General features: G+C 39.9%; 1 long non-coding RNA gene and 1 pseudogene across 2 annotated transcripts; both read left to right on the plus strand.

Moving 5' to 3' along the window:
• Positions 1-755: 755 nt before the first annotated feature.
• LOC147366707 (uncharacterized) lies at positions 756-21357 on the plus strand. Of its 2 annotated transcripts, none has more exons than XR_015168961.1 (3): positions 756-917; positions 16125-16209; positions 21035-21357. It is a non-coding gene; the product is annotated as an uncharacterized LOC147366707 (long non-coding RNA). The 2 variants fall into 2 exon arrangements; XR_015168960.1 differs by having other exon boundaries at positions 21021-21267.
• Positions 21358-22270: 913 nt separating this feature from the next.
• The window catches only part of LOC147366708 (translin pseudogene), a 42442-nt pseudogene continuing 41375 nt past the window's right edge, over positions 22271-23337 (plus strand).

Consider the following 23337-nt stretch of genomic DNA (forward strand, 5'->3'; position numbering starts at 1 on the left):
CACTGTTTCCACTGTTTCCCCATCTATTTCCCATGAAGTGATGGGACTGGATGCCAAGATCTTCATTTTCTGAATGTTGAGCTTTAAGCCAACTTTTTCACTCTCCACTTTCACTTTCATCAACAGGCTTTTTAGTTCCTCTTCACTTTCTGCCATAAGGGTGGTGTCATCTGCATATCTGAGGTGATTGATATTTCTCCCAGCAATCTTGATTCCAGATTGTGCTTCTTCCAGCCTGGCGTTTCTCATGATGTACTCTGCATAGAAGTTAAATAAGCAGGGTGACAGTATACAGCCTTGACAGGTAGTGGTTATTGTTGTGTGTGTTAGTATGTGTGTGTAGGGGGGGGGGGTTTCCAAAAAGGAATGGGGGGATTAATCATTTTATTTTTGTGTTTTTGGAAGAGAAAATTATGATGCTATCATCTTCCATCCCCCACGGACACCCCCCTTCCTCCCAGTTACATTAGGCCACCAGAGTGTCACTTATATTTCAAGTTGGATACCAGCTGCCTCTCTGAGCCACTGGCTTTGGCAACATCTATTTACACCAGGTTGTTCTTTCTGATAAGGGGTATAAGCCACCAGAAACAGTGGCTCACTGCTCAGCCTTAGCAGAAATTCCCCAGCCTCACCCACAACGGCTCCTTTCTCTGAGAAAGGCTTGAAGAGAGCTCTTCAGATTTAAGGAAAAGAGGCCACAGGTGGCCTTTTATGGGTGATCATGAGTGGCAGCTGAGATAGCGCCAGAAGCCAGGGCATCAGGCGAGACAGGTGCCAGAGTCCGAGGGTCAGAGAAACCCCTGCTGTTCAAAATCCTGAGACTATTAGGGAAATAAATCTCAGTCATGTCAACCACATCAAGACCCTGAGCAACTGTTTTGCTCTTTCCTGGTCTCTGTCTCTTCGGCTGTAAAGTGAGTAGGTGGGATTGAGATGGAAACGAAAATTCTTTCTGCTCTAAAATCTAAAAATCTAAGCTTGGTATTGAATTTAAAGAGCTCAGAATCAGGTTTGAGCTGAGGCTGGGGGAAGAGAGACAGTGGTGTCATTAAAACCCTTTGTAAAATGCTTTTGAAAATATTCACCCGGAACTTGAAAGTGATTTATTTTCTCAAACACTGGAAAAGCTTTCAAACCAAAGGACTTCCTTCTAGTATATAAGGTGGAGGAAGCAGTGTGTGACAGACTAAAGTGAGTACTTTATGTTTGGTGGGTTTCAACACATCTAGGGTAAATGTTACTTTGATAGAAAAGTGTTTCAGGGGGCGTTACAGAGATGAAAGCACAGATTTGTATAGCACAAGTTTATGGAGTGGGTTTCACTAACTTGGATATTGTAACAGATACAGTTCTACTCAAAGGAACCATGTCTGCTTGAAACAAAACCCACAGAAATGGCACAGTTGAGCCCCGAGGATATTAAATCATTACTAGTGACAAAGAAGAAGAAGGTAGAGAATCATTGATCATCTGGTTTGATGTATTTAATTTTTATTATGAAATCCTTTATTGGGCCTAAAAAAGTTGGAACTAAAAAAGTTCTCTCACCCTTAACGTATCCTGTATCATTTCTATTCACCACCATTATTAAACAATAGACAGTTCTGGTTACTCAAATATTTCCACTGTCGGGGATCTGCCATATACATCACACATACATCATGGATTTAAAATAATTTTTTAAAAGAAAACATGCTGGCACCTTATATTCATTTAGCAAAATTGTCATGCTGCTAACAAAGGAAGAGGTAATTATTGTTAGACTGGGAAAAAAGAAAATAAAAATAAAAGAGAACAAACAACCTCAAGCAAAAGAGGTCCACCTTAAGGAAGTTGAAATTGGGTGTAATAGTTGAGGAACTATTACAGTAAATTACGTTTGAATGGATACGAGGGTTCCAACCAAGGCACGGGCTAGTAGAGATGGAGGCTGAGGGAGGGGGGCTGACTTGAAAGATATTTAGGAAATGAAATTCATTGGACCTGCTGATGTGGTAGAGAGGGCAGATGGGGAGAAAAGAGAGAGGAGTCAGGATGTTAAAAGTTTTTGACCTAGATGCTGGGTGAATGTTAGTACCACTCACAAAGCCAGAGACAATAGAAGAGAAAGCTTGCTTTGGGAAAAGATGACAGATTTGCTCTGACATTTGTATTTGAGATATAGATGGTCATCCTTGAGGTGAAATGTCTGGTAGGCAGATAAATACCCAGTTATATGGGTCTGTAGCACATGAGTGACAGTGAAAGTTACAGGAGTGGATGGGATTTCCAAGGGACATTGCAGAATTGGAAAACAGGAAGTATCCCCATGATCACTCCCGTTAAAGAGATCAAATAGAACGGCTCAGAGTATTAAGAGGAAAACCTAGAAATGAGGGTTTCTGAGAAGTTAAGTGGATAAAAGCTTTATTCCAGAAGGAACAATACTGTAAATATCCCAGAGAACTCAATGAAATTAAAGACCTGTAAAGTAGCTCTCAGAGGGTTCTGTTCCAGTCCTCTAGTCTCCATGAAGGACAATTTACCCAGACACTTTACAACTATTTCTGCATCTTTTTCTCGGGTCTTAGGTTGTTGCTATTGGTCCATTTATCTCCATTAACAGAACTAATCAAGAAGTAGGATGGGGTTTGTACATTTCTCCTTCCTCTTTTACCTGTAACACTAAGCCAGAAACTTGAGTGAAGTGTGTGTTCCTTGCAGACTCAAACTGTCCTCACGTTGGCTGGTGTTGAGGGCATGGGAAGTCGATAGGTGCTTCTGGCTCTCACAACTAAGCCACATTTCTTCAACGTTAGCTTCATCTTTCTCATGTGATGTGGAACTCAGGCAGGGAACAGGAATGCTATTTCTTGTGCCTCACCACAAGCCTCCAACAATAAATGGCAGACTTGGTGAATATGTCTTTGTTCCTTGTGTGAGTAGTTTGGGCCAGATTTCAGAAAGTGCTGCAGAGTGCAAGCGGAGATATAAGACCATGAGAGAGGTTTTATTTTTAATATCATAGGCCAAATGCTTGATGTGTGTTGGGTAAGGAGCCAGGGTGAAGATTTAGGAGAGGAGAAGAGGAAATAGGGATGAATCAAAGTCTCTGAGATTGGGGGTTGAAATTTAGAGGAGAGATTGAAAATGGGTCTTGGTTAGAGACAGAAAACTCTCCCCTTGAGATACAAAGGGTTAAGAAAAGGATCAGTTTGACATTAATTATTTGTGGTCTTTTGAGGGCAAGAAAGTGGACAACTGGAGAGTTGAAGTAGTTCACATATTTTCATGAATCTCTGTCATTGAATTACAGAATGCAAAGCAGTAGCATTAGAAAAGACTTTGGAAATTGTTGTAGATTGGATAATTGGCTCCAATTCTTGACTTCCCTCCAATAGTACGTCCCTCTGCTGTGTAATATTTCAGTGGTATTCCATTGTGGGTGGAGTATACTTTCCACTGGTATTGAACTTGGTCATGTGACTTGCTTTTGACAAGGGAATGTTGGTAGATGTGTTGTGAGCTGCTTGTGTAGTTTGGCTTGATCTCTATGAGCTGATCATTCCCTGAATAGCCATTGCCCCTTCAGCCTGGGCCCCAGAATGAACATATTCAGAGCAGAAGTTGTCCCAACCCAAAGATGTGGATTCCAGAGAACGCCCATTTAGGAAGATACACCAGGGCAGATTAAGTGTTCTAGCCTGCTCTCAGCTGCACTCAGAATAAGTCTAGTTTTTCTTCTGCGATAATGCCCTTCATGTGTTTGAAGACTCATTTTTACAAAATATCTCTTACCAGGTTAGGTATAGTCAGTTATCATTGCCTTCTCTTCCTACATTCTTCTACAAATATTCTTATTCTTCAGGGACTGAAAAGCTAATGATTACTTTTGCCAGGCTTCCTTGAAGCCAGGGAAGGTTGCAAGACAGATTGTTTCATTTAGGTACATTGGTATGAGATTTGGGAGGCAGAAGAGAGATGGAGGTCACTTTGCTTCCCTGGTGGCTCAGAGGGTAAAGCGTCTGCCTGCAATGCGGGAGACCTGGGTTCCATCCCTGGGTCAGGAAGATCCCCTGGAGAAGGAAATGGCAACCCACTCCAGTACTCTTGCCTGGAAAATCCCATGGACAGAGAAGCCTGGTGGGCTACAGTCCATGGGATTGCAAAGAGTGGGACATGATTGAGTGACTTGACTTTCTTTCTTTCTTTCACTTTAGCTGTCAAGCAAGCTCACTGGGGCCTGGAGGTCACTGCACTGACCAGGCTCAGCAGTCCTCTGTCTAGCCACCAGCTCCATGAATGTTAAGAAGCAGAGGTGGTAGGGGCAGTGAGGAAAGCTTCCTGATCTCTGGATTGGAGCTATGGTGGAGGTTCTTCAACTAAGTGGTGCCTCTTTGACTTTACACCTATGCTTCTAGCCTTCCAACATTTCTGTGTGCACAGAATTCCTGTATTAAGTCCTTTTCCTACTTGAAATGTCTAGAGTGATTTCTGTGTCCTCCATTGAGCCCCAGCTGACTCACAATCTAAACCTTTTTTTTTTTCCATTTCTTTGTTTGTAGGTTCCAGAGCTACTCAGAGTGAGGTCTCTGGTGCCCGAACTATTGAGACCAATTTGTATCAGAGTGTAAATCAATTTAGTCATCAAACACACTTTTTCCACTCCTTTGATTTATTTATTTTCCATAGCAAGATTCTTTTGTAGATGGAAGCTGTGGGTTCGCTTATACTCTGACACAGGCTCCTCATCTTATTGTGTGTACTTGTAATTTCACCAATTTACTTAAAAGCCACAGGCCACATACTCTGTATTTTTTTCCTCTAGGCATTAAAACTGCTTCTTCTTTTGCTTTTATTGATAATTGCAATTTTACCCCAGGGAGCATATGTCTCCTGGGGTTGCATTATCCATCTTGTAATGAAAAATTTCTTTAAAAATTATGTGACTCTTCCTGAGTCATTTTTTGTTTCTTCTTTGGAAATAATCCTTTTTAAAAGTAATTACTTCTTTCATTAACAAAGTGGTGCATGCCCACGATAAAATAAAAGTTTTAGCAATCTCATTAAAGTTTAAGCACAGAATAATAGAATATGAAAAGTAAAAATTCCTTTGTCTGTCTCTTCAACTCCTTAGCCAACTTCTCTGAGGTAACCTTTGACAGTATTTTCATTAAAAAAGTTATTTATTTTTTTAGTGGAAATAGCCTTAGTTGAGCCTCACCAACTATTGCATCATGATGTCCCTCACCCAAGGTGGATAATGTGAACTTTTGTAGGCCATGGCAATTCTGTCACAGTGACCTTTTCGAGAATCAAAGCACCAAGTGGATATGGCCGTTAGCCTTTAGCCACAGATGGGGATTTCATTTTAACATTTTAAATCAAATTATGGACTATCTATCCTAAGATAATATCATTTTTCTGTGGTAAAATGTTAAAAAATATTCATGATATCTGTAAAGTATTGGGATTAGGGATCTATATTCAAATTTCTGTTGAAAATTCTGTCATGGATGGACTTGAACCACAAGTAGAAAATAAAATAAAATAAAAACAAGCAGTTTTTATTTTATTTTATTTCTCTTTTAAAATATGGCAGCGTTCATTTCAATGCAAAGAAAAGAAAAGAAAAGACAAAACAAACTCTGAAAAATTCCCTTAATAATTAAAAAAAAATTGTGTGTTTTTAAAATATACTGTTTATACTTTCTGTTGTTTTTCTCAATTGAAAAGATGCATTTTGTCTTCAGATGTATTTTTGAAGTTGATCATCTTGGCTTAGGCAACCACGGGAGAGCAGCAACTTCAAATACATAGTCACAACCACAGGGACTACCAAAGACAAAAATGCACAGTGTTGCTTTTATAGGTTTGGAATAAAAGAAATGTATTTTCTCAGAATACACTTGTCAGCACAGAACACTATAAAACAACATGATGTAAAGTTTTGCCAAGCATTTGAATGAAAAGAACCTAAAGACTTCTTGCCAACTCTCCGTTTTCTGTATGATCATGTATATATGTTGATACTCCTTTCTGCATTTGTCCCACGCCCTCCCTCCACCACTGTGTCCACAAGTTCATTATCTGCATCTGTGTTTCCATTCCTTCCCTGCAAATAGGCTCGTCAATACCATTTTTCTAGATTCTGTATCTATGTGCTAATACACTAGTTTTTCTCTTGAGGGATGGGATGGGGAGAAGGGAGGGAGGCTTCAGAGGGAGGGCATATATGTGTAATTGTGACTGATTCTCATTGTTGTATGGCAGAAACCAACTCAACATTGTGAAAATTAAATATATATATATATATATATATATAGCATATCTATCTATCTATCTATATAGCATTACAAAAAAAGAACCTAAAGAAACTAAGGGGAAATACCTACCTTCAATATTATGTTAAATACATTGTGGGTCACCGACAATTTGAGACCTTCTTAAAGACTTTGAACTTCATATTTCATAAAATCTTAAACAATAATGTGCTTTTTAAGTTGATTTAACTAGTATTCTTGCTCATTTAAAGGTCCAGGTCTCTCTTAGCCCTCAGAAATGCCTCACTGAAAGAGGCACCAAGGTTTTCATGAAAAGGTCATTTCATGTGCAAAAAGCTGGATTGCCTACTTACTGAGTACATCATCTTATGCAGGTTATTTCACTTTTAAGTGCTTCAGTTTTCTTCTGTATAAATGCTTGCATTGGAATGCCCATCACATGAAAAGTGTTGGTTGCTCAGTCGTGTCTGACTCTTTGCGACTCCATGGGCTGTAGCCCACTTGGCTCCTCTGTCTATGGAGTTCTCCAGACAAGAATACAGGAGTGGGTCTCCATTCCCTTCTCAAAGGGATTTTTCCAATCCAGGGATTGAACTCAGGTCTCCTGCACTGAAGGCAGATTGTTTACCGTCTGAGCCACCAGGGAAGCCCATCACATAGGTGTTGCTATTGTAAAATAAGCTTAAATGATGATGTAAAGCAAAGAATTTTGTCCATGTTCCATAGTAGATGCTTAGTAAGTGTTAACTCTTGTAGCCTCCCTTGTATGTCTTTGACTTGGAACACCTTAGAATTCAGCTCAGATAGCAAAGAGAGCAATCCCATGCCATTAATATGTATTTACGAGATGTTGAAGATAGCTCAGATAAGGAGAGACCTAGAGTTACAAAACTGTGGTTATATTTTAATAATTAATGTTGGGAATGAACATGTCCTTCGAATTTTCTCAGTGCATTTCTGTGACTATATGTCAGATTTGATTTGAAGATAACTGTGGAAATCTAAATTTGAGGTCTTTCATGAGTGAGCATCCTGGTCTAAATGACCCTCTCACTCAATGATAGACCTTGATCACAAAGATCCTTTATGTTAGTTTTAAAAGACTGATGATAAAAATAGCTTTATTGGGCTTTAATTTATATCTGAAATTCATCCATTGAAGTGAACAGTCCAATGATTTTTAGTAAATTTATGGACCCATCATCACAATCCAGTGTTAAAACACACTCTACTCCCAAAACATCCCTCTATGCCTGTTTGCAGTCAATCCTTGCTCCCACCTCCATGCCAGGATAACACTAATCTACTCCATGTCTTTTTCAATTTGCTATTCTTCAGATGTCTTTTCCTGAAGATTTTAGTCACACCAGTTCACACAAGGGTTAGGAGAATGCATGAGATTAGATTTCTCAATGTATTAATACACAGTGGCTGCTGGCTTCCCACTGAGGAAAAGCAGCTTCTCAGCAGCAATTTTGAGAACTTCCATTCCTATTGGAGAGAAATAGGGCCAGCAGGCAATTAGCTGGGGAACTGTATCCATCAGGGTCCAGTCAGGAGACAGAGCCACTCCCATTATTTTAATAGCGAGAATTAAATGTAAACAATTGTTAGAGAGTATTAGAAAATTGAAAAAGCAAACAAAGAGCACTAAGATAGCACAGAAGGAAAACCCAATTTCCTAAATAAACTATGTCTCCAAAGAAAGCATACAGATGACCAACAGGCACATGAAAAGATGCGCAGTGTTGCCAATTATTAGAGGCATGCAAATCAAAACTATGATGCGGTATCACCTCACACTGATAAGAATGGCATCCTAAATACTGGAGAGGGTGTGAAGAAAAGGGAACCCTGCTACACTGTTGCTGGGAATGTGCTCTGGTACAAACACTATGGAAAACAGTATAGAGTTTCCTTCAAAAACTAAAACTAGAGTTTTTGATCCAGGAATCGTGTAATCCAGGAATCCCACTCCTGGACATATATCCAGAAAAGATGAAAACTCTAATTTGAAAAGACACATGCACTCCAGTGTTGATTGCAACACTATTTATGATAGCCAAGACATGGAATCAGCCTAAATAAATAAATCAACAGATGAATGGATAAAGAAGATGTGGTGGATATACACACTGGGATATTAGTGACTCACAAAAAAGAAGGAAATAATGCCACTGGCAGCAGCATTGAGGGGCCTCGAGCTTATCATACAAAGTGAAACAAGTCTGACAGAGAAAGGTAAATATCGTGTTACTTACATGTGGAATCTGCAAAGGTGATATAAATGAACTTATTTACAAAACATAAATAGACTTACAGACATAGAAAGCAGATTTATGGTTGCCAAAGGGAGAAGAGGGAGAGAGATAAGTTGAGAATTGGGGATTAACAGATACACACCACTGTACATGAAATAAACAATAAGATCTTAGAGCACAGGGAGCTATATAAGTATCTTGAAATAATCTATAATGGAAAAGAATATGAAAAAATATATATGAATCCATATATATATGTGAATCTCTCTCTATATATGAATTCATATGTGAATCCATAAATATATATGAATATATATAGGGCTGTATGCACATATGGCTTCCCTCGTGGCTCAGACGGTAAAGAATCTGCCTGCAATACAGGACATCTAAGTTCAATCCCTGAGTTGGGAAGATCTCCTGGAGAAAAGTATGGCAACCCACTCCAGTGTTGTTGCATGGAAAATCCCATGGACAGTGGAGCCTGGAGGGCCACAGTCCATGGGGTTGCAAAGAGTTGGACATGACTGAGCAACTAACACCCACACATATATATGTACATACATACTTCAATAAAACAAGATATCACAGAAAGGAGCACTAGCAAGAATCTATCAGTTCTTGGGTTGGGAAATGAAGGAAAATCTTGGAATTACTAAAACTGAGAAATTTAGAGGAGGAACTTTCTTGGGCTGGGACCCACACCTTTGAGGAGTGAGGAGAGACAGAGCGTCCTTTTGTCTTCCAGAAAATTTGATAGGACTAGTCTGCAAGCATTAAAAAAAAAAAAAGCCCCACAAACTGGATTCAATTGAATTTAGCTTCTCCTGGTACAAAAAATATACTGCTTCTGAGGTTCAAAGGTGTTGGTAGGATGGTGCTGGGAAGAAAGAGGAAATCAAAAGGAAACAGGAATGAACGAGTTTCTTTCTTTTTTTCCTCCAGATTTTCAGTCTTCTTCTAGTGCCCCTTTTTGGTGGAGTTTCACAGATTGTGGTGGGGAGTTCTGGAAGCTGGTTTACAGACTCCCAGCCCCAGCATCACAAATGTCCAGCAACCAGGCAGTGGATAAACAAATGTGGTATATCCATACAGTGGAATATTATTCAGCCACAGAAAAGTACTGATAGATGGGTGCATCTCCAAACATTATGTCCAATGAAAGAAGCCAGACATAAAAGGCCATTTCTTCTATCATTTCATTGATGTGAAATGTCCAGAATGGGCAAATCTGTAGAGGCAGAAAGCAAGTTAGTGGTTTATAAGGTCTGGGAGTAGGGAGAGGGAAGTGGGTAGTGACTCCTTCATGGGTATAAGATTTCTTTTTGGAATGATCGAAACATTTTGAAATTAAATAGAGATGCACACACATCATGAGTACAGTAAATGCCACTGAATTGTACAGTTTAAAATCATTAAGATGGTGAATTTTATGTTATGTGAACTTCATCTTAAGAAAAAACAAGTGATTACTAGGAAACAGATTCAGATAAAAGAGACATGTAAGATGAAGAAGAAAGAATAACATGAGGAATGAGAGAACAAGCCAGAGACACAATGTTAGACTCATTAATTATAGGAAGTAAAAACTATATTTCTTTAGTTGTAATCCTTTCTGAAATTTTCAAATAAGACTTTTATTAAAAATGAAAATCTACAAAGGAAAAAAGAGGAAGAATTACTGTGTAATAGAATATATAGAATATAGAAGTCTATTGAAGGGAATCTGCTTTTTCTTAAAATAATTAAGACAGTATCTCTTGGTCATTGTGATTGGTGTCACCCATAAGCCTGTCTTTCTGTTATGTTTTTTCCCCTTTTAATAATTTTATAATCTTATTCACACACATTCACAAGTGAAAATTAAAGTGACACTGATTTAAATGTGCAGGTTGAAGACATTAGAGCATATTCCAATCTAATTTATCCATCCAGAGGAGACCAGGGTATAATTAGAAAAGGACATGATTAAAGTTAGAGTGGCTCAGACAGTGAAGAATCTGCCTGCAATGCAGGAGATCCAGGTTTATTCCCTGGATTGGGAAGATCCCTGGAGAAGAGAATGGCTACCCACTCCAGTATTCTTGCCTGGAGAATTCCATGGACAGAGGAGCTAGAGAGCATGGGTTGCAAGCCATCAGACATAACTGAACATGCACAAAGTTTGCTGTATTGAAAAAAAGGAGCTAAAAGGTTAATGCCTGGCTCATCAAACAGCTTCTTGGTCCCAGAGTTGGTGCTTTGGCCAGTGCAATTTCTAATAGGCTGTTGCCTGTGTGATGCCACTTGCTAAGTACATTGAATACTATCCTTGGATGGGATTCATCTTTTAAGACCCTGCTCCCCATCCTGACCCTGTGAGTGTACATATTCTCAAATTAGGAAGTCCATCATTCCTGCCATTCCACCCAAACACCCTAGTGTTTAGGATAGCAAGTTTTGACCTTTAATGTAGAGCAGAGAGCTTTGTCAGTCTCTTATGGTTTTATAATCTTTATAGCGGAGTGGTGTTAGTGGTAAAAATCCAGCTTTCCAAGGCAGCAGATGCAAAAGACTCAGCTTTAATCCCTGGATTGGGAAGATCCCCTGGAGTAGGAAATGGCAATCCATTCCAGTATTCTCGCCTGAAGAATCCCGTGGATGGAGAAACCTGTCAGCTTACAGTCCATAGGGTGGCAAAGAGTTGGACATGACTGATGAGACTTGCCATGCACACATAGTGGGAGTTGAGGGGAGACATTTGATTGGCCACTAGAATGTCTGTTTTCCCCTTGTAACTAGATTGAGGATGAGGATGAGGAGTTTGAAGAACATCACTTAAAATTTTGCTCTTCCTGTCCTGGTCACCAAGTATCACCAGGAAAATTCAAAGATGGTATTGCTGACCAACCTTTTTTATTTTTCAAAAAATCCTTTCAGTTCTCTTTGATTCAGGACTTCACATTTCAAATTGCTCTCAGATATTTATTAAAATTTTCAGACTTAAGATATAGCCTCAATGTTTTTTCTTTGTAGTGGTTTTGTTTTCTAAGAAATATTCAGCTGGATACCATCAGCTAAAATCATGTGTGGAAAAACGAATAAAGAAACAAACAAATGGTGGTAGGGACCTGTTAGGATTTCTGGGCCAGTTTTGTTTTTACTACAATGATTGGTTTGGTCTATTATTGGTCAGTAGTAAATGTAGCATTCAAGAATGCCCGCCTTATTGTGAGCTGGAATTATCATTTTTCCCCTCTGGAGGCAGCGAAAAAACATCTTGAGCTGTAGGCAAGTTGCATCATTTGGAAGGGGTTGGTGATAGGCAAGGACTGGCAGGGTCAAAGAATAGTCTAGTTCAAACTCCCACCAATCTGACAGATCCCAGCATCACTGGGAGGAAAAACATGGAGATGGCTGGTTTCCTGAGCTCAAGCAGTCCTTGCTGAGATTGTTAAAAAAAATGGAACAAAGAGGGAAAAATCTACTCCTTTTCTTCCATCTTTTGTTAGCTGAGAGGTCTGTCAATTGGTTAGTTATTTTTTCAGTCCTTAAGTATATTTCAAGAGAATTTGCTTCTTGGAATATTGGAAGAAACAAAGAAGAAACAAAGGAGTAATGAGTCTTGTGTATGCTCAGATGCCCAGTCATTCCAAATCTTTGCAACCCCATGCACTATAGTCTGCCAGACTCCTCTGTCCATGGAGTTCTCCAGGCAAGAAGGCTGCAGTGGGTTGCCATTTCTTTCTCCAGGGGATCTTCCTGACACAGGAATTTCTATTTTCTCTCCTTTCTTTCTGGAGAAGATTTTAATTAGTACTCAGATTATAGTGGAAAATGCCCTGTGTCTATTATCCCTCTTTTTTTTTTCATAAAAGATTTTAAACTGGAATACTGCTTTCTGGCTAAAAGGCTGAATATCCCAGTCTCCCTTTGTAGTTATGTGTGAGTAAGTTTTGATTAATCAGTGTAATTGAAAGCATGGTTTAGGTTCTCAAGTAATGTGCTATTTTTGTTCCTTCTCTCCCTTCTATCCTTCTGCCTCTGTATGGAATGAAGATGTAGTGGCAGGAACTCTAACATTAAACATATTGGACCTTGAGGAGAAGGGCCAGACCTAGTGGCTAGCAGAGGATGGGGTGGCAGTGGTCCCTGCACACTTTGTGGAAACAGGATACCTGCCCTAACATTGTGTTCACCCAGACATCTCTAAAGAAATGGATGTGAAATAAAATTCTATCTCGTTTAAGCCACTCGGATTTTGGATTTCTGTTTTACTCAGAGCCAAACTAATTCTAACTAATTCAACCTCCAGTATAATTTCTACCTTGAAGGACTGAGGTTTTTATCATGTCCTCCTGTTCTATGTAACATTACATCCTTATTTATTTAATAAGGATTCACTGAATACCTACTGTGCATCAGGCATTGTGTTAGGCACTATATATTCAGTATTCAGCAGAACAAACATTGTCTCTGCCATTTGGAGCTTAGAGTTTAGTGAGGGAGACATGGTAAGATGTGAGAAATAATCTCTCATTTCTTACTTTTGTTGCTTTTTTTTTGGTCTCCTGTCTCCACTGAATTTCATTCAATGTGTCTTAAAGTCAGAGGAAGGGGTCATATAGCTTCATCATTTCTTGAGATAGAAGCATATTGGCACATATAATTTTCAAAATAAGAACTCCTCTGACTCAGGATACTTTCTTTCCTCAGAAGACTTTAGAAAATCTTACAAGAAAGTCAGTTTTATCAAGCAGTAAGTCTTCAACTTGAGGGCTTTCTGTCTTAGTGGACTGAGGGGTTTGTGTGTGTGTACACAGACACGCATAAATTTGGGTTTCTTTGGTCCCATTGTGATTCATCAGATGTTAGGATTTATTTCTGTCTTCATCCCGCCTCTGTGAAAATCCATCTTTTAAATGTCCTCAGTCATGTTATGGTGTTCCTAGTTAGGTATCATCAGCCCACATGTTGTCAGAGTGATGGTCAAGACTACTCTCTCATGCAAGGTCCTAACCCATAGCTAGGACCATAGCAGAAGCCATGTACCCTGCCCTTCTTATTGACTCTGTTGGCCATGTGGGTCTTCAGAGCCACTGGGAATTCACAAAAGAGAGTTGTGCCTGACACTTTGATGTGTTCCCTCGTTCTCTCTACCGATGCTATAATTTGTGGTGTGTATAGTTCCCATTCCCATAACTCCTCATGCTTTTGGTCTACTCCTTCCTTTGTTGATCTGCCCTTTGATTTCAAGCTTTCTTGATCATCCCTTCCTCCAATATGTTGCAGCCCTTGTTCCACTGGTGCTGTCAAAGACTTTTCAGCTGAGCTGGATAGCAGACAAGTGTCAAAGGCATGATTTTCTTTGACTGTCTGTCCCTCAGAAGAGTGATACATTAATAGACACTGCATATTTGTATGGCATCTTTCATTTACCCAAAGAGTATTTTTGTCACTGTGTCCTTATTTTTAGAGTCATAGCTTTAGTAATTATTTTGTCACGCTTTGGACCATTTCAGAGACTCAGTTAGGCCTCAGTGAGTAAAATCCAAAGTATAGTTCTTTTCCAAAACGCACATTGCAAGAGGTGAAGAACAATAATTTGGCCATGGAGACAACCTGAGAGAGAATGGTTGAAGTTTATTTTCAAGACAGGAAATGGTTTATTGACTTCAAAAAGTTTAGTCCTGCTGAAACAATCTGAAAGAAGCAATGGCACTGAGTCCATTAAATTCAAGAAACGATAAATTTCAGTTATTGGCACAAACATTAAGTATCTTGATATGTAGAGACACAGGCTGATAATATTGCTAAATTTGGGTTCATCATGACAAGATATTGAGAAATCCTTGAAATTTATGACACGTTAGGGCAACATGATATGTCACTTAACTGATGAAAAATCCATCCTCTTTGAATCATGTTATGAAAGCTGCTAGCAAAGAAAAAAAAAGTCCAAAATTCAGGACTGATGGGCGGAAGCTTTGGAGGCAAATACTGGTTAGACTGTAGCCATTCTTTCAAAATACCAGTCTCTTCTTTCTGTGTAGTGGGAGTTATTCGTTTTTGTTTTCTCAAGGGGTGTTAGATGCGCTGATGGCTTGATCATCTGAAATAGAAAACCTCCTGTTGCCTTTATTTAAGCATTCTCTATGTACACACATCTGAATTCTTTCAATCCTTGGAAGAGCATAAGTAAACATAAGAAGAACCAGTGGTTATAAAAGTAAGTTTTTGTGTTAGATTTATCTAGGAAACGGTGGAGAAAGTTTACAAATCTGAACGTTTGCTCTAGTGTTTAATGCCGTATTTTCTCTCTAATGGTGGTGTTAGATGGTCTGTCATGATTTCATGTTGTTTCCTCCCTTGGATACTATCTCTCCCAATGCTGTTTTCTCCTCCTGTATTCCTGCTTCTTTACAAGCCTAATCATCATTTATTGGATGTTACCTACTGTGAATTTTCCCTTGTTGGGTGCTGGATGTTTTTGTATTCCTATAAATACTATGGAGCTTTACTATAGTACACAGTCACATTACTTGAATGGGTTGAGCCTGGTGGGGCCAGAACACACTGTGGACTAGGGCCCTTTTTTGGTCACTATCCTTTAATATTCTACCCAATCCCTGTGAATTATGATGATTTTCCACCTTGACCCTTGAGGACAGGAGTCCTGTGTGAGCACTCTGAATTGTTCCTTCTGATCCCTCTAGGTGATTCTTCCCACGTGTGTGTGTGGTAGCTGCTAATTCATGTCTGACTCTTTGTGACCCCCTGAACTGTAGCCCGCCAGGCTCCTCTATCCATGGGGATTCTCCAGGCAAGAATACTGGAGTGGGTAGCCGTTCCCTTCTCCAGGGGATTCTTCCCATATCCTCAGGTAATTTTTTCACTTACATGGACTCAGCTAAAGACTTGAGGGGGGACCCTCTGCAGATCTCTGGAGTTCTCTCTGCATCCCTCTCCTTCTCTGGTATTCTGCCGTGTGATCACTGGCTGTCATGACTTTTCAAGATTAATGAGTCATCCCCTTCACTCTGTTGGAAGAGGTCATCGAGAGGACCTGACTGCCTCTTGATCTGCCAGCTGGACCAGGCATTTGGAGACTTGTCCCTGGAGTATGTGGTCCATGCACTGCTCCTGAACTGGAGTCACTTCAAGGAGCAGCCTCGGGAGAGCCCTGTGTTGTTGAGACCATCTAGACTGTGGATGTAAAGCCTCTGTGTAAACTGTTAAGATTTTGGAGAGCTGTGTGGATGTCTACTCACTTGCAGCCTCCCAAGACAAGCGTCATATGTAAATTCTTTTGCTTATTAAAAGTGCGATCTACCAATCAGAACTGGTCTGCCTCTTTCTTTGTTTTTTTCTTGTTCTTCATGTGCAGGAGCCAATTTTTAATTTCACTTGGGCAACTCTGTAGGTTGTGAACGAAGAAACTCAGGGAGAACATCAGTGCCTCTTAGGTTGTTCTTTCCTGAGTTGTAGCCTGGAAACTCTGGAGGCAATAAGGTGGGGCATTCATAGGGCTCACGGTACCTGTTTTCTTATCTCAGGAATCACTATCTTATGCTGCCTGCCCAATGTCTGAAAATCATACTTCATCTTTTTTTTCTTGTAGTTGTTTCAAGTAGAAAGGTAAATTCAGTCCCTGTGACTCCGTCTTGTTCAGAACCGAAGTCCCACTGCTTCATGGATTACAGCAGGTAAGTTCCCTGGGCAGAGTCTCCATACGAAACAGAGATCTTTCCTCAGAGTCCTGGTGTCTGAGAAGGAGGACCAAAGAGGTATAAACTCATCCCAGTATAAACTCAGCTCTTATTCATGCAATTACAGTCCACACAAGTGTCATCTCTTCAGTCAGTCTTGGTCCAGGATTACATCCCTAGAAGGTTTGTTCCTTGGTTCATTGATTCATTGGTTCATCCATCCACCCATCTGTTAACTATTAGCTAAATCTCTTTTACATAAAAACACTCTCTTAACTGTTGGAGAATCAGAGAAGAATAAGACAGACTTGGTGACATCCTTCTGAGTACCTTGTCTCTAGTAGGGGAAAATAGCTGAAATGCTCCAGATGGTTAAGTGTGATAGATGCTATGAGAGAAAAACAAAGGATGTTATGGGAGCACATAAATGGGGGCTTAACCTGATCTGGAGAGTTAGAAAGGTTTCTCAGTGGAGGTGACATATAAGTTGGGACTTGCAAAGAGGTGATTATGAAACAGAGGCTGTTTTTTCTCTAAGGGGCTTGTACTATTCCAAAAATATTTTATTGAGCATGTAGCATAAACTCTAGTGTCTTATATAAAAACAGTTCTGATTTATTACCCAAAAGACCAACCTCAATTGCAGAGGAAGATAGTAAAATGGAAAATGGATATCAAAATTTTGCTAAATCATTAGACATAGATTAGAAATTAATGGTTGAAATGTTAATAGTGATTTATTTAGACTGTGGGGCTCTGGGTGATTTTTCTTTTTTCTTTGTTTCTGTTTTCTTCAAATTTTCTGACATGAACCTACATGACTTTGGTTGTTGGAAAAAAGAAAGCAAGGAGGGGGATGTGATAAAGGAGACATGTGGATGGAGTGAAATACAGGTGCTATTCTTTAACAGGTGTATCGTGAACTGTTCTTTTAGCACCACATTGTGGCTTTATATGTCATGTGGCAAAACCTAGATGCTGTTTACAAAGGCATCACAAGCTGATCAAATGAACCATTTGACTGAGCATTTAGAAAACAGTTCGAACAAGGATTTGTCTTCAATTTCTATAAAGTGTGAAGCTTGCCTTTGCTATTGGTCTGGAAGGTCCTGGGCAGGTGTGCTGGGTAAGCTGGTGGTGAGCCTAATGGGGGATGCCTGTCCCCGCACACCAGTGTAGTTTCTTGGAATGTGGAACTCACGGCCACTCTGCTCCTGGGACTGTGTGGCAATGTCAAAGGAAAGGAGAATGGGAGAAAGCTCTTAAAAATAGTACACTGCTATTTTTAAGCAAAACTCTTTTCACAGTCAGAGGCATAGCTTTTCTAAGTTTGGAGTGTTTAAACTACATGTACATCTATAGAGCTTGACATGCACAGCCCTTGCGTGTCTAAAGAGAGGAATATGGGGCCAATATGGAGTTTTGAATGAGTTATATATTGTGTTTGTGAAGAAAGTAAGGGGTTTCTGAGACAGTTTTATATCAATACTAGCCACATTCACAGAACATAACACTTGTAATTTGTGGAGGAGAGTTGACAGAAATTATTCAGCCCTGGACAGGTTTTCTAAACTCATGCATATAAGTACATGATAAATGTTAGTAGTAGTAGATTTGAATATTTTTAGATTTTGGTGGCTGTAATGATATCAAGGGCCATATCTTAAAGCTCAGAAGGTTACTGTCATGGGTAGAAGATTGCTAATCTGCTTTCTATCTCTGTGGATTTAGCTATTCTGGATATCCTATCTAACTGGAATCACACAACATGTGATCTTGTGTGTATGGCTGTTTTCACTTAGCATGTTTCTGAGGCTCATCCATCCATGTGTTAGCATGTATCAGTACTTTATTCCTTTTTATCACTGAATAATATGCCATTGTATGGACATAACCACATTTAGTCTATCCATTCATCATTTGGATTGCTTTCTCATCTGTCAGTTGTGAATAATGCTACTTTGAACATTCATGTAGAAGTTTTTGTTTGAATACCGACTTTCAATTCTTTTGGGTATATACCTAGGAGTAGAATGTCATATGGGTCATATGACCCAAGTTCTGGGTCATATGCTAATTATTCTATGTTTAATTTTGTGTGGAAAGGTCAAACTGTTTTCCACAGTGGCCGCTCCATTTTTATTACTGCCAGGAGAACCCACTGGACTTTGGGTTTTTTGGTTTGTCTGTTTGGTGAACCAGATGTTTGACATCTTCTCCACTCATAATAACATTGTGTGATGGAAGTTTTAGTCCTAAATAATAGTCATTGAACACACACACACAGAAAGAGGAAAAGAAAGGTGTAGCTTTAAGGAACCTTTTCTTGAACTATTTTGACTTGACTGCATAGCACCCAAATAGTGGCATGTCTTAGAGAATATCTGTTCATGCTGCACAGGAGGAAATAAGATCACAGGAGGCGGAATGACTCAGGAGATGACAAGAGGTCACTCAACCAGCTAGTTATTGACAGGGTTAAGGCTCAGACTGTGGTCTTGCAGTTCTGAGCCCATTGTTCTTTTCCATGCATTATGCACTTGATCCATTTATCTTTTGATGGGCCCAGTTCTTAGGTTATGGTTTCCTTCTTCAGCTCAGAAATCTTCATAGGAAGGTAATGGGTATATCATTAATTCATAGATTATTTGTTCAGTTGCTCAGTTGTGTCCAAATCTTTGCAACCCTATGGACTGCAGCATGCCAGACTTCCTTGTCTTTCACCATCTCCTGGAGTTTGCTCAAACTCATGTCCATTGAGTCAGTGATGCCATCTAACCATCTCATCGTCTGCTGTCCCCTTCTCCTCCTGCCTTCAATTTTTCTCAGCATCAGGGTCTTTTAGCACTTTGCCTCAGGTGGCCAAAGTATTGGAACTTCAGCATCAGTCCTTCCAATGAATATTCAGGGTTGATTTTCTTTAGGATTGACTGATTTTATCTCTTTCTGTCCAAGGGACTCTCAAGAGTCTTCTCCAGCACCACAGTTTGAAGGCATCAATTCTTCTAATGTTTTAATTGATTATGGTTTCCTTCTTTTGCTCAGAAATCTTAGGATGGTGATGTGTCTATCATCTAATTAGGGTCAGCTTTACTTGTTCATTTATTTCTTCATGCATTTATTCTACAAACTCCCAAAGAAAGCTTATATATGAGAGAATGTGCAAGAGCTAAGGATACAATAGGAGGCAAGCAGTCATGGGACCATTTTCAGAGTGAAGAGTCTGGTAGTAAAGATGGCCACTTGACAAACAGTTACACAAAGAATGGGCTGTAATTGGGCTAAGTGCTGTAAAGGAGAATTGCATGGTGCTGAGACTTTATGGAAGGAGACCTGCACTATTTCAGTGGTTAAATGTGTCAGAGAAAGCACTTAGGTTTATAAAATCTAATGTGGTTTGATTTCAAGGTCACCTGGAAAACTCTCTTCAGCATCTGAATTCTTCCTCCATCTGCTCATTTATGTCAGAATGTAAAGATTTGATGTGCCAGTTCTATTTTTTTCTAATGTACATTTAGATTTAAAAAGCTATTAAATTTAAAAATTTATTTGTGGACTCCCCAAAATGACCTCGTATGCCACCACTGGTTCATAGACCACACTGTGAGCACTACTGCTGTAGATACTGATGACTTTTCTGTCATTTTGAATCCAAGAAACAGAGCATTCCAACTCCAAACAGAGGCAGGTCATCCAGACAGAAACAGGGAAGGAAAGGCTGTGATAAAGTTGGAGGAAAGGAATGGGAAAGAGGTAGGGGACTCAGTAAGCAGAAGCGATGCAAACAGACAAGGGGGAAGACAGGAGGTGAAAGGATGAGCCTGAATGGAGAGAAGTAAGCTGGTTCTCAGGAAATCTGTGCTCTGATCATGGGCAGTCTCTTAGAAGAGAATAAAATAAACACTCTCCTTTTCCATGTCATTCCATTTATTTCATTCATCAGTAGTTTGGATACAACTCACACACCATGGAATAAGAAGCAGTGACATGAATCAGCTCCAGCTCTTTCCTGGTGGGTCAAATGTGAGCATAGTTGGTATTTTGAAGTTCTAAGCTGTTTTTCTCTTTGTTGAAAGGTGGAGATTTGAATTCTTCTTTGGGGCATATCATTCCTTTGTTATGTTTTACACATTTATAAAGGTACTTGGGGAAAATCATGAGGTAGATTTTTTTACACTGAGAAGCTTAGTATTTTGTCTGTAAACATAAATGGCTATTTATAGTTGAGCCAGCAACCTATTTTGGAGATTCTGCTGGCTTTTATTTTTTTTCAGGGAGGTGGGGAATGATTAGGAAAATGATTTTTTTCTATATATAAGTTTTGCATTTAGAATGTTTTGTACCTATGAACTATTTTTTGTGGAAAATATCATTTTTCTTTTAGTAGTCATTGGCAAAACCTGTGAAACTAAGAAGACTCAAAGTTTGATCTTCTATCTACCAATGGGAGGAAGACCAAAAAGAAACTGGACTTGGTTTTACACAATTCAAACTTGGCATCTGTATTTGTTTGCTAGGACTGCTCTAACAAAGTACCACAAACGGGGTGCCCCAAACAACAAAAATGTATTTTCTCACAATTCTGGAGGCTACAGGCTAAGATCTAGGTGTTAGGAGGGTTGGTTCCTTCTGAAGACCTTGAGGGAAGAATCTGTTCTTGGCTTGTTGATGGCTGTCTCCTCTCTTTGCCTTTCCACCATTTCTCTGTGTGTGTGTGTGTGTCTGTATCCAAATTTCTTCTTGTAAGGACATCAGTGGTATTGGGTGATGATCTGCCCTAATGACTCAACTTAATTGATTCTTTAAAGACTCTTCCTCTCAGGCTTCCCTGGTGGTCCAGTGGTTGAGAATCCACCTGCCAATGCAGTTAGGGGACACTAATTTGATCCCCAGTCTGGAAAGATCCCACCGGCTGTGAGGCAACTAAGGCCGTGTACCACAACGACTGAGCTTGCACTCTGGAGCCCATGAGCAGCAGCTACTGAAGCCCACGTGCCCTAGAGCCTGTGCGCCACAGCAAGGGAAGCCGCCACAATGCGAGGCCCGTGCACTGCATGAGAGAGTAGCCCCCACTCTCCACACTGAGAGAAAGTCCATGTCCAGCAACTAAGACCTAGTGCTGCCAAAAATAAAAATAAAAACTTTTTTTAAAAGGCTCTTTCTTGAAAATATTGCCACATTCTGAGATACTGTGGCACAGGACTTCAACATATGAATATTTGAGGTGGGAGTGGATACAATTCAGTCCTTAACAATGTCCTCCATATTATTTCAGTTATGTTAACCTGGAATTGATGAGTATTTCAGAGCATAGTATTTTGCAACTACTCTGTTGGGGCCATAGGTTAGTTCTATGACTTAAGGCTCACAGCAAGTCCTACTATTTAGGAAAAGACTGATCCAGAGACAGAAAAGAAAATTGAGAAGTCAGGCCAAAGATTGGAGGGAGGGAAAATCCTGTTTCTCTTTGGGCAGCTGGACCTGGATTCTGAGTTGTTGGAATGTATGGAGCACATAGCAGTGAGCATAAGGAAAAGTCAGCCTTCTGGAAGCAGGCTGGGAGGTCAGCAGCATGATTCTTTAGGCGATACATCAAGCATATGTGTGGGGCCCACGGGCTCCTGGAGTATCACATCTAACAGCATGAATACATTACTAGGTATAATGTTATTTCCTTCTTATGCTTGAACTTCCAATACTTTTAAAGAAATTCAAGACAGGTCTCAGTGATGCTGTAGAGAATCAAGGAAGAGTTCTCTCCCAGACCTGGGTTTGAGACTTAGAGGCTTCCCTCATGGCTCAGGGGTAAAGAACCTGCCTGCCAGTGCAGGAGACAGGGAGACATGGGTTTGATCCTGGGTCAGGAAGATCCCCTGGAGAAGGAAATGGCAACCCACTCCAGTATTCTTGCCTGGAAACTTCCATGGACAGAGGAGCCTGGCGGACTACAGTCCATGGGGTCACAAAAGAGTCGGACACGACTTGGCAACTAAACGACAACAGCAGCGGGACCAACACAGCCCCCCAGAGCTCCTGGGTGTCCTGTGTGCTGCAGCAGATGTCCAGGGACCGAGCCTGGACGCTCGATGAAGAACTGGAGCTAGGTGAGCACAGACTCAGGAGTAAAGGTGGCTTTGTGTGTGCTTTGAGTTGCAGTGTAGTTGGTAGAGGTGCTAAGCCATTGTGGTTTGAGTGTTAATATAAATGTAACTTCATTTTATTGTCATTAGCAGTGAACCTTGGGGATAATGTTCACTGAGGAATCTTTTTAAAATCAGATGTGTCAATTAAATTTTCTTTAATGAGTATTCATCGCTATGAAGGCAGCAAAATATCTGAGGAAAAATGAAAGCTTTGTAACTAACTAGACTTTTGCAAGTGCTAAAAGCAGTGGAGGCAATAGTCTCGTTGTTTTGAATCTTTAAATAGCAACTCAGAGGCACTTATTAAGTTCTACTTTAGCCTACATCAAGGGTCCCAGGAATGCTTCTTGTTATTTTCTGGTCCAAGATTCTATCCAAGAGCATGTTTGCGTTTAGTTGTTACATCTCATCAGTTTCCTCCAATTTGAAACTGTTCTTCAGTCAGTCTTTTCCCATGTCCCACATCCTTAACAGTCTTAAAGAATATAGACCTTTCATTTTATATTGACTCTTATTTGGATCTGCCTGATATTTCCCCATGACCAGGGTATAGTAGAGGATGTCATTTAGAAACCATCTAGGGGTTCAGTGTGATCATTGCTACTAGTGACCCCTACATCTAGACGCTCTCAGAGGATAGCATTAAGGTATACATGTATATATCTGCATACACATTTACACACATTGACATCAGCCACTATTTCCATATTTATCTGAATGTGTTTAATGTATACTTAGTCACCCTGTCATATCTGACTGTTTGAGATGCCATGGACTGTAGCCCACCAGGATCCTCTGTCCATGAAGTTTTCCAGGCAATTTATCTGAATATATACATTAAAAACCCTCTAAGTTCACACTGAGGCTTAAAACCCCAGCCTAATACTTCAAGATTCTTTCTAGTCTCCTCTTTTCCATGTTCGTACAATACCTTCTCAGACAGTGACTTCTGTTGTCCTCAATATATTTACTTATTTGCTCT

This window comes from Bos grunniens, chromosome 8 (assembly GCF_055505025.1).
Source record: "Bos grunniens cultivar Pamir isolate PY7600 chromosome 8, Bosgru_T2T1.0, whole genome shotgun sequence".
NCBI lineage: Eukaryota > Metazoa > Chordata > Mammalia > Artiodactyla > Bovidae > Bos > Bos grunniens.